The sequence below is a fragment of the Chrysochloris asiatica genome, unplaced genomic scaffold (genome assembly GCF_000296735.1).
Source record: "Chrysochloris asiatica unplaced genomic scaffold, ChrAsi1.0 scaffold00068, whole genome shotgun sequence".
In the NCBI taxonomy this organism is placed as follows: domain Eukaryota; kingdom Metazoa; phylum Chordata; class Mammalia; order Afrosoricida; family Chrysochloridae; genus Chrysochloris; species Chrysochloris asiatica.
Window position 1 is genome coordinate 773589 of NW_006408586.1, and position 11694 is coordinate 785282.

An 11694-nucleotide genomic window follows, 5' to 3' on the forward strand; every position below is an offset into this window, starting at 1 on the left:
ATATACTCACCCTGGTTGAGATTATCAGGCCCACTCACAGATCATTCAATAACCTGCTGTGGCCAGTGAGTAAGCCAGATAGATCATGATATATGGTTATAGATTATTATGAGCTTATTATAAGGAGCTCTGGTAGCATAGTGGTTACGAATTGGGCTGCGAACCGCAAGGTCAGCTGTTCGAAACTACCACCTGCTCCACAGGACAAAGATGAAGCTTTTGGCTCACGTAAAGATTTACAGCCTCAGAAACCCTGAGTCAGAATCGACTCCACGGCACATAACAACAACAACAACAAAATGAGCTTATTATGGTAGCCCCTGTATTTATGCAGCTGTACCTAACATTGATTCCCTCTTCAAAGATATTGGGGTAAGTTTGGGTATCTATCACTTTGTGCTTCACCTAGCTAATGTCTTTTTTAGTATCACCATTGACTCTGATAGCCAAGAACAGTTTGTCTTCGAATGTCATGGAGAACACTCTTTCCCAGGAGTATGTCTACAACTCTACAGTGTGCCGTGGGCTGATTGCCCAGGACCTAGAAAAGCAGCATAAGCCCACTGATATCTACCTGTTCCATTTATATTGATGATGTCATGCTAACCTTAGAATCTCTGTCCTTGCTTCAAAAAGTAGGACCACAGCTAGTGTCACACCTGAATTCCAGAGAATGGGCCATCAATGATGCTAAACTGAAACACCTTGGATCATCCATCAGATTCTTGGGTGTTGGTGGTTGGGTAAGATACAAGAGATTCCCCTGGCAGTAATTGTAACAGTCAAAGCATACTGCTGCACTACCAAAGTAAAGGAGTTACAAATATTCCTGGGGGCATGCTGGAGTATTGGAAACCCTTATTCACCATCTAGCACAGATTTTTAGAGCCCCATATCATCTAGTGTGCTGGACTGCAAGGTTAGTTTTGAGTCACAAGGTTGGCAGTTTAAATCTATTAGTCACTTCTCAGAAACCCTAAACAGGGTTGTCACTATGAATTGGAACCAGTTCAAAGTTACTTAACAAATACCATCTAGTAAAGAAAGGAAGCATTTGGAACTGGGTACCCAAGTGGACCAGTTCTTCAATAAGGCTAAATAGCAGTAAAGCAGGTACAGTCTCTTGGGACCATAGCTGCCGGGCTATGTGAAACCGATGTTGCCAGCTACCCAGAGGGATATAGCTGTGGCCTGTGGCAATGACGACAGGGTTGATGTATTCCCTTAGGATTTGGCTTCCACTGTGGGATGCTGCAGAAAACTGATGTTGTTGCTGTTAAGTGCCATGAAGGTGGAGTCATTTCCAACCAATAGCAGTCCTTTAGAGGGTTTTCAAGGAGCAGCTAGTGAGCTTGAATCGCCAGTCTTGCAGTTCAAAGTGACTTACCAGTCCAGCACATTAGTCCACAGTACCACAAAACCTGATACAGCACTTTTAAAAATAGCAGCTTTGTGCACTATATAACAGTTTACAGCTTGGGGGCAGATGATGCCTTCCCTTGTAAAGTTAGCCGGACTGGCTCCATTTTGAATCATGAGTAGCCCCTGTATTATGTTTAAGTCCTGCCTAAGTAAAAAAACATTTTTAAGATGGATCTTTCTCAGCTGCACCTCCTCTCCCCATCCTAACCACTGCTTATGTTTGCTTCTGTCAACGGCTTATGCATACACCCTACTCCTGGTCTCTCAAGATATGTACCCCTAGCCCTACCCTAACGGGTTGTGCACACACCCTACCCCTGGTTTATGTAAGATAATGTCAGACTGCCTATGTATAAATACTCTTTGAAAATTCGGGTAGGGGCTGCAGTCTTTCCCTTGTTTAGGGAGACTGTAGTCGCTGGCCAGCTAATAAAGACTTCCTTGCTGTTCCTGAGAGTTTTGAGTAGTCATCTGGGTAAATTGAGGTGTGACCCAATCAGTGAATCTGATCCAAGAATCTGAAGTAACCAAGCACTCAAAGGACTGGTCAAGAAGGCATTTCTCTGCTGCAAAATGCATGCCTTTGGGTCAATGTGCTGGACAGCCTACTTCAGACTGGTGCTTAGCAAAGTCTTTGACCCAACCCTGTATCGAATACTGCATTTAAATTCTGCCCACAACGGAAGTGCCCCCACGGGAGAGTTACATATGAGAAGGCATTAGGAAAATTCCTAAGGAAGCTGCCTGCTACATGGACTGAGAGCTCAGCTTGAAGTAACCTCCCACAATGGATGGCTGTGGCTAGACAGCAAGCCATGGAAGGTATGTGGATTGACCAGGGCACTGAGCAAAGTAGCCAGTGGGCTGAGTTGACAGCTGCTTGGATGATACTCATGCATAAGCCCAACCCCATAGTCCTGTGCACAGACAGCTGGACTAACTTTGTGGCTAACACAGTGGAAAGAGCAAGAGTGGCTAGTGAACCAATAAGCCCTCTGGGGAATAGAGATGTAGAAGAACATTTGGGCCAGCTCACAGGCATAGAAATTGCTGATTTTCATGTGTCATCTCATAGCCTTCTTATTCCACTGGGGAATACTCAAGCTGATGACACTGGCCTGACTGTGTGCCATGATACAAGCACCAGTAGAACAAGTGGTCGAGTGACTACCAGAAAAATGGGGACTAAAGGGTATTGCCAAGGAGATGGGCCTTCCCTTCTCCATGAAACAAATTGTGGAGGTTTGCCAACAGTGTTTTAGCTGCTCATTAGGATGGCATAAGCCCAAACTCTACCAGATGGGCAGCATACTCTTGGCAGATGTGCCATCCAAATGTTGGCAAATGGATTACATAGGGCCCCTCTCTATGTCTGACAACTGTCAGTTTGTCTTGACATGTGCTGACACCATTACAGGATTCTTGTAAGTGTTTCCATATAAACATGCTACTGAACATTCTGCTATTCAAGGTCTCTCCCAGCTCTCTAGAGCCTATGGCATCTTCACTGACATCAAAAGTGACTGAATGACCAACTTCACTGGACACAAGGTCCAGGAATGGGCAGATGATCTGTGCATTGCAAGGCATTTTTACCTCTCATACAATCCTACTGCTACTAGGCTGTGGAACAGATGAATGGGATACTGAAACAAACCCTGCAGAGGGCAGGTACTCATTACAAAGTGGATACAGAGTCTACCAGAAGCCCTGGTATGAATATGAAAAGCAGACTCCATCCAGTGCCTATTAGTTGCTCACACAACCACCACATAAACCCAAGAGAATCCATAATATCCACTACAGTTAGCTGTTCCTTGCCAATCTCAGAATCTTGCCCCAAGCATGTCCATTTTAGTCCTCCCTGGAAATTGGCAAACAGGTTCCCATTAGTTTGCCTTTGAAAGGAACGTACTTAACATCAACAAAGGGAGTAGGGTTAGCAAGGAAAATTAACAAGTATCCTCAGGGTTCATCCCAAATCTTCTAAAAGCCTACAGTCTTCTTTCCCTGGAGGGACCCTGTTTCTAGCAGGACTGTTTTAAACCTGTGGAACATTATAGTTCCCTTGTTGGGACCACACAAGCCTCCCATCCTAAAATGACCCTCAAGGACAAACAGTATAGTATTGCAAACCAAGGGAGCAGTTAATTGCAAACTGAGGACCGCCTTGAGTGCTTCCTCTTCTACAGCATATGTTTTACTTAGTGGACATGGCTTGCCTTAATTGTTGTTGTTGCTGTTGTTAAGTGCTATCAAGTTGATTCCAACCCATTGCGACCCAGTATAGGGTTTCCGAGGAGCAGCTGGTGAACTTGAATTGCCGACCTTGCAGTTCAAATGACTTCACCGTCTGACGCATTAGCCCACGGCGCCACACCAAGACTCCTTAAGTGCTGTTGAGTCGGTTCCGACCCATAGCAACCCTGTATAGGGTTTCCAAGGAGCGACTGGTGAACTTGAACCACCGACCTTGTAGTTCAAACGGCTTTGCAATCTGATGTATTAGTCCACAGCGCCACACCAGGACTCTGCCTTAGTTAGTAGTACCTCTCATTTCTCTCTTTTTCTGTCCTTAGAGATGCAGTAAGGTTTTTGCCAGTAGGGCCACCATGATTGCAGACATGAGGAATCAGTCAGACTGTTCAGTGTATGGAGAACTCCCAATCTCCTCCACCACTGGCATGCCATGGAGAGCTGCAACTCTCAATGCAAGCACATGGGTCTGCTTGATACAAGCAGTTGGCAGGCTGCTTTCCAACATTCTATTGGAGTGCTCTGCAACTTCTGTCCAGGATAATACCTGCACCCAGATGTTCCATGGGAGCAAATCAAATTTACATACCATCAGAGGTATGCTCTTTCGGACAGCCTAGGGTGGCTGCCAGCAGTATACATCTAATTAAACTATAAGGCCTCCTGTGTATAGAGAGAGCCCTTGCAAATAACAGCCGTAATATGGGTTGACTCCCATAACAAGCCTGCCACCAAGTAATTTCAATTAACTCCTCTTGTAGTCAGTGCACAGAACATAACTAAGGTCAGAGCCTTCCCCTCACCTGGGGCTGGCACTGGGCATGTGTGTCTCATGACTGGCCCATACTTACTACACAATTTGACAGGAAAATGTACATGGGGACAGGCCTCTGTCCCTAGCACCATTTACAAATATTTGCGCACTTAACTTAGCATCTGGGACACAGTGTATAACCGATATCACTGCACTAAACACATCCCTGGTGATTTTATCCCTTTGTAGCCTTGGTTCCTGGGCCTGCATTTGTTGATGTGGAATGGCAAGTTGAAACCCTGGTGAATCATATGGCCATTAAATGAAACCAACCAGGCTCTCGCCTTGATGTCAACTGAGACGGAGCAAATGAGTAAGGTGGTATTACAGAACCAAATGGCTCTGGACATTCTCACAGCCACCCAGGGAGGCATGTGCACTCTCATTCATACTGAAGGTTGTGTATACATACCTGATTGTCACCATGTCATCTTTATGGCTCTGCAACAAATGTAAGTCCATGTTTCTACTCTCCAACAGTTGTTGGTAGATGCTATTTCTAACTGCATTGGCTCTTTGTCCTTGATGTGGCAGTATATGCTTCTATTAATTATGGGAAAATTGAGCTTAGGAATAGTGCTTTGTTGTAGTATACACTACACCACACTATTGCTTATAATTCTCTAACACTCAGGCCTGAGGGACTGTGTGGAAGATGGGCCATAAGACTGTAAGGGCCATTTAGCGTCATTGGAAAGGAGTACAAAAGCTCAAAAATGGTCACCTTAATGTTAATTCCAACCATATGTTCTATTGCTTCCCCCTGTTTCTACTATATAATACTTTAGTTATACTTATGCTAGGAAGGACCTAACAACCCATTTTGATTGCCATGCATATTGAAACTCCGTGTTCTCATGCTTTAGCTATGCATATACTAGGAAGGAGCCCATAGTCCACTATTCCCACTATGCATACCAAAACTCTTTGTTCTCTAGGAAAAGGCAGGCAGCCTGCACTTTGTAGCTTTCCTACTTTTTCCATGTTCCACATATCACCCTTAACTGTTTTTATACATGTGAAGCTTGTGTACCCCATGACATAAAAAAGATCTTAGCCAAACCCCTCGTTCAGATAATGTTGAGTGTATAGCTGGCCACCACTGGAGACAGTTGTCCGTGTCCTGATTAGTAAGGCTTCCTGTCGATAAACCAACTCTTTTCTTTTCTTTTCTTTTCTTTTCTTTTCTTTTCTTTTCTTTTCTTTTCTTTTCTTTTCTTTTCTTTTCTTTTCTGTATTAAACTGTTTTACAAATTGATTCCTGGTCATTTTCTTGATCTTTTTGCAACTTATATATGCAGAAGCCTTTTCCCTTCTGGGCCTAAACCCCAACATAAGATAACAGTAGATGTATCCTGCCTAGAATAAAGTATACACACAAGTTTAAATCACATACAACAAATGTTTTGTAGCATAGTTGAGAATTATGAGTAATTAAATTAAATTGACTCGATGTCATCAGGCTTGGCTTGGGTTTTGTGAAGCACGCTATTTATTTCCTTCCAAATTAGAGAATAAAAAAGATATGAAGGTTAGCTTTAATTAATCCTTCAATTACAAAAGAAAAATACATATATGTGTATATATATATTGCTAAAATAAGGGAATTTTATTCTGAGTGTATGTGTATATATATATATATATTGCTTTAGTAAGATATAAAGTAAAGGAATTGGACTTTAAGACCTATTACTATTATTTGGGGACATACACACTAAAATGAGTCACAAATAATGTCAGCACTAATTTATGAAGCATTACCTATACTATGCTGTGAGCTGGAAAGTTGGAGTTTTCTACTTAAGAGATTTACATAGGTAAAGTACTGTTCAGAGCAATACATTATTACACAAGATATTCTTACTTTTGGCTAGTTTATTCTGTGCACCTTCTTTTGGAAAACATCTTTCTTCTTCTTCATTTCCAATAATAGGATTAGAGTACACAGAAAAGTTGCAGATAGACATTCACTCCTTTCAACAGCATATATTTTGGCTAGAGCTATCTTCAAGTGTCTGGTGCCCTGTAGGTTGGCTATTTATTTGCTATAAGAAAAGAAGATAAAATAAACCAAGGCATGGTAAAAGGACCCCAGAGCAGACTCTGATAATAATTGTCAGCTTTATATTTGCATCTCACTGTATAAAATAAGCTTGGGTGTTTTCTTTCCCATTAATTTAATTCATGCCCACCAAATTTTATGTTTTCCATTTGCATTGGGAGGCAAAAACAGAATTGATGATGATCTGGCAGTTTTACCCTAAGGTATAAAGTAATGCTCTGCACTAGATGAGGAAATTAGCAGCTAAAAATATTTTGCACAAGATCATTCAGCCTTCAGCTTTTTGAAAGCAGGATTTAGGCAAACTCTACCACAAGGGCCAAACTCTATCTGCAGATGCCATATTTGATCATAGGATTTACTTTTCATACCTAAAGAAGCTATTAATTTTATAAAGAAAATCTCCAAAAAGGACTACTCATAAAAATCGAAAGTCAGGAGTAAGAATGCATTTGCTTTACAGCAGTTAGTGAAAAATGAATTTTTAGTATTAATTGAATATGTAAGTGATAAAAGAATTTGGAAAATGGTTTTAATCACAGTAAAAATACAATGAATTTTTTAATTTAAATACTTAGTATTGTATGTGTGGAATAAAACTAATAAATACATTGTCTAAATATATAAGATAAGTTCTATAATAAGTAAATTGGTCAGTTGTGATAAACTACCTGCTTTATAAATACTGAAAGCAAATTAAGCAGTTGGCCAAGATTGAAGATAATAGTTGTAATTTGTAAAATATTTTTCATGTTGTCCATTTATTTTGTATGTATTGTTAGAAGGGGCCAGTCTCTGAAGAAGAACATGATGCTTAGAAAAGTAAAGGGTCAGTGAAAATGAAGAACATCTCCAACAAGATGAATTGACACCATGGAAGCAACAATGGGCTCATGCCTAACAGTTGTTAGGAGGGTACAGGACCAGCAGGGTTTCTTTTTGTTGTGTATAGGTTTGCTGTGAGAAGGCACTTAGCAAAAACAATAGAGGATATTTTCAAAGACATCAGTAATTGTTCATATGTATGAAATTCTCAACAGCATTTTTTTTTCACTTTTTTGTATGGCTAACAATATAAATTGTTAGAGTTCATTGAAAAGTTGAATGAAATAAGGTCAACAAGGATTCTCAGAGATAGGGCAGCTATCCAGCCTTGATCCCTCACCAGACTCTCTTCTAACAGCTGGCATTTATTTTACATGCCTCAGAAACAAATCTCAGCAACAGGAGATATAATGGTGTGTAATGAAATGCAAGATCATTAAATCTACAAATGCTCAAATTTGCTACCAAAGATTCACCTGCGTCTTTGTGCTAAAGTTGTCTCTTACTGACTAATTTCTCTAAATGCAAAGAAAGGTGCTCCGTATTTGTAATAATTATTACTATTTCTGTCAGCAACTCCAACAACAGCTTTTATTAAGATTTGTTCTAAACTCTTGCACCTTAGTCACTTTCATTCTTACATCTGTTGTTTGATTTTCAATTACCAGAGTGTAGATTATATGGAGATAGAATTAGATAAATACAGGTGCAGTTTCTTATTTAAAGCTCTGTGGGGTTTTTCCTTAGTGAAACCATAGCAAATCCTAATAGTTCCAAATAGATGTTATTTGCTAACCTGCAAGAGAATAAAGTGAGTTTTAGCAGCAGGTGATGGCCATGGTATTCCAAGGAGCTATGGATGAGGGATTGAGCCTAGATAATCTTGCCTTTGTGCTGCTGCCCAATTCTGTAAATGACTTCCATACTTCATTCAATTCCCTCCATCCAGTCATTGGTCAGTCTATTCTATTTAAATTACCCTGTCTCAGCTTCAGGTCTAATAAGAATGGTAGTCAGCACAGTTCAATTCATTGTTCCTGCAGTGTTCAGCGCCACAGGAACCAACACATAATGGACCTACATAATGGATGACTGAATTGGAAATAAAAATAAGCTATTTGTTTGAAATTTACCTCCCATTTATTATATACTTGCATGGGAGGTCTCCCAAGAATCTGTAGGAGAGCCTTGTCTGGAAAAGTTATATATGTTTATGTGCTGAGAACAGAATACACATGTGATTACAAGAGCGTTTCATAGCACTGTTCAGTTTTATTATTATTTTTTTAATAATACAGCCTTGAAGAAATCAGAATGCAAATAATAAAACCAAGAATATAATATACTAAATAACTACAAGTTATAAGAAAGTCAATGCAGGTACATATACACATAGACATAAATCACAGATAATAATTATAGTTCTAATAGTTAGGGCGTTTGAAATGTTCATTGGCTGTGCAATGTGCATAAGATGTTCTTATCAAAATAAGTGATTTCTCTATGCATGCCATGAGCTCAGTCATGATTGAGAGCCCATCATCCAATGATTTAGAATTAAATATTTCAAAGATCTATTTTCCATACTCTGAAAGAGCTATTACTTCAAGCATAAGTGCCGTTATTGGTAGGAGGAATTTCACCCATATTTCACCCTGTGTATCATTGAAAACATACTCCTATACATTTTACATTATTATTATTGCCCCATGGCCATTCAGCATGCAGCTATCAATGTACAAGATATATGGGTCTCCAGTTGAACACCAGAAAGCAATGAGCTAGTGCAATTTGCCAGCTCTAGAGAGAAGTGTCACTTGAAATTTATGACTCTTAAATGGAAATTAAGGAAGATATACAAAGGCTTATGGGAGCAGTTGCCTCTATGGGAAAAGGGGTAACACTAGTAGCCAGACAGCTTTCAGATATTACCTTAAAATCTCTTGAGAGCAGGATCTATATTTTAGAAGCCTATATATGGTAACTTGAGAATTGAACCACGGGAATTATTTTGTGAAAACTTTAAACAAGGGAAGCTTTATTTATTCCAAGGGCTTTAGCTATTAGTATAAATCTTTTTTCCTTCACTATCTCTCAAAGAATAAGTTAAGTTATTTCATCATAACTTAAAGTAAACATTAAGTACATATGAAAGAGAAATAGGTTAGGAAAGTCCAGTGCTTTGATACACTTTTGTTAAGTACTTTTGAGTTGGTTTCAACTCTAGCTACCCCGTGTAGAGGAGCTTTTATTAAAGTACAGCAATTTATAAACAGGAAGTGACAAGTTTGTTTTATTTTTACTTGAGACTCCTGGTTTTAAAACATAAAGATGCATGTCCTAGGAACTCCTTTATTCTGAAAAAAATATGCTGCCATCCCAGAATAGCCAGACAAGAAAATGACAAAATTCTTCACAAATAAACTTCTGATGACTAATAATGGGTGGTAGAAAGTTAGTACATTTTATCTTTATAGCACAGAATACACAAACATGCACACTAACATATGCACATAAAATTATTGAGTTGAATGAACAAAAGAATCCTTGGTGTCAAAGTGGTTGAAGTGCTCTTCTGTTATCTATAAGACCGATGGTTTGAACTCATCAGTATCTCTGCTGAAGAAAAGGAACTAGCAATCTGTTCCCTTAAAGACTGTAAGTGCCATTGAGTCGGTTCTGACTCATAGCAACCTGCATAGGGTTTCCAAGGCATAGCTGGTGGGTGTGAACTGTCGACTTTGTGGTTCACAGTCCAGTGCTGATCCTACAGTGCCACACCAGGAGTCCCTTAAAGATTGTTGTTGTTGTTGTTGTTAAGTGCCATCAAGTTGATTCCAACTCATAGCGACTCTGTATAAGGTTTCCAAGGAGCAGCTGGTGAGCTTGAATCACCAACTTTGCAGTTCAAACGAATTTGCAATCTAACGCATTAGCCCACAGAGCCACACCAGGACTCCCCCTTAAAGATTGTTGTTGTTAAATGCCATCGAGTCAATTCCAACCCATAATGACCTTGTATAGGGTTTCGGGAGGAGCAGCTGGTGAGCTTGCAGTTCAAATGGCTTTGCAGTCTGGCGCATTTACCCACAGTGCCACATCAGGACTTCTACTGGGCAGATCTACTTTGTCACAAGTGATTTGTCTGTGATAGGATAATACCCATACTTTTACAATGAAGACCGGAATCCCCGTGTGCCGTGTGGCATTGTAGATTAACGTGCTGGACTGCAGAGTCAGTTTGAACCACAAGGTCAGCAGGTCAAGCTCGCAAGCTGCTCTTAGGAAACTCTAAACAGGGTCACTATGGGGCAGAACCAACTCAATAGCACTTAATAACCACAACAATGAAGACCAGTAAATGCCACTATAATTCCTATGTACACACCATCCACTAATGCCAGTGAGGATAAAATTGAGAATTATACCAACGTCTTCAGTTTGAAATTGATCAAACAGGTAATCAAGAAGCACTGGTAATTACTAGTGATTGAAATGTGAAAGTTGGAAACACAGAAGAATCCAGTTTGAAAATATAACCTCGGTGATAGAGATGATCTTTGGTATCATGTTAGAGAAGTTTTCAAGAAGAGTGACTTATTGTGTACATAGTTTTTCAACAACATAAATGGCTACTATGCAATGAACCTCACAAGATGAAAAACAAAGGAATCAAATCAACTGCATTAGTGGGTGTGTGTGTGTAAAATGACGTTCAATAACATCAGCCAAAACAAGTCCAATATTTTACTATGGATTATTGTTCTTGTTAGGTTCCATCAAGTTGGTATAGACTCCTAGCAACCTTATGTATGTACAAAAGAACAAAATATTGCCCATTCCTGGGCCAACCTCACAATTGTTGCCACGCTTGAGCCTATTGATGCTGCCACTTTGCCAATCCATCTCACTGGGGGTTTTCCACTTTTTCTCTGACCCTCCACCTTACGAAACATGATATGCTTCTTCAGTGACTGGTGCCTCTTTACAATATGCCTGAAGTATGAGAGATGTAGTCTGGCCATCCTGGCCTCCATGGAGCACTCTGGCTTCACTTCTTCCAACACAGATCTATTTGTTCGTTTGGCAGCCCATGGTAATTTCAGTATTCTCCTCCAACACCACAACTCAAATGCATCAATTCTTCTATGATCCTCCTTGCTCACTGTCCAAATTTTACATGCATATGAGGTTATTAATACTATGGTCAAGTGCACTTCAGTCCTCAAGCTAACATAGTTGCTCTTCAACAATTTAAAAAGGTCTCGTGCAATAGATTTACCTAATGCAATGTCGTTTGATTTCTTGACTGCTG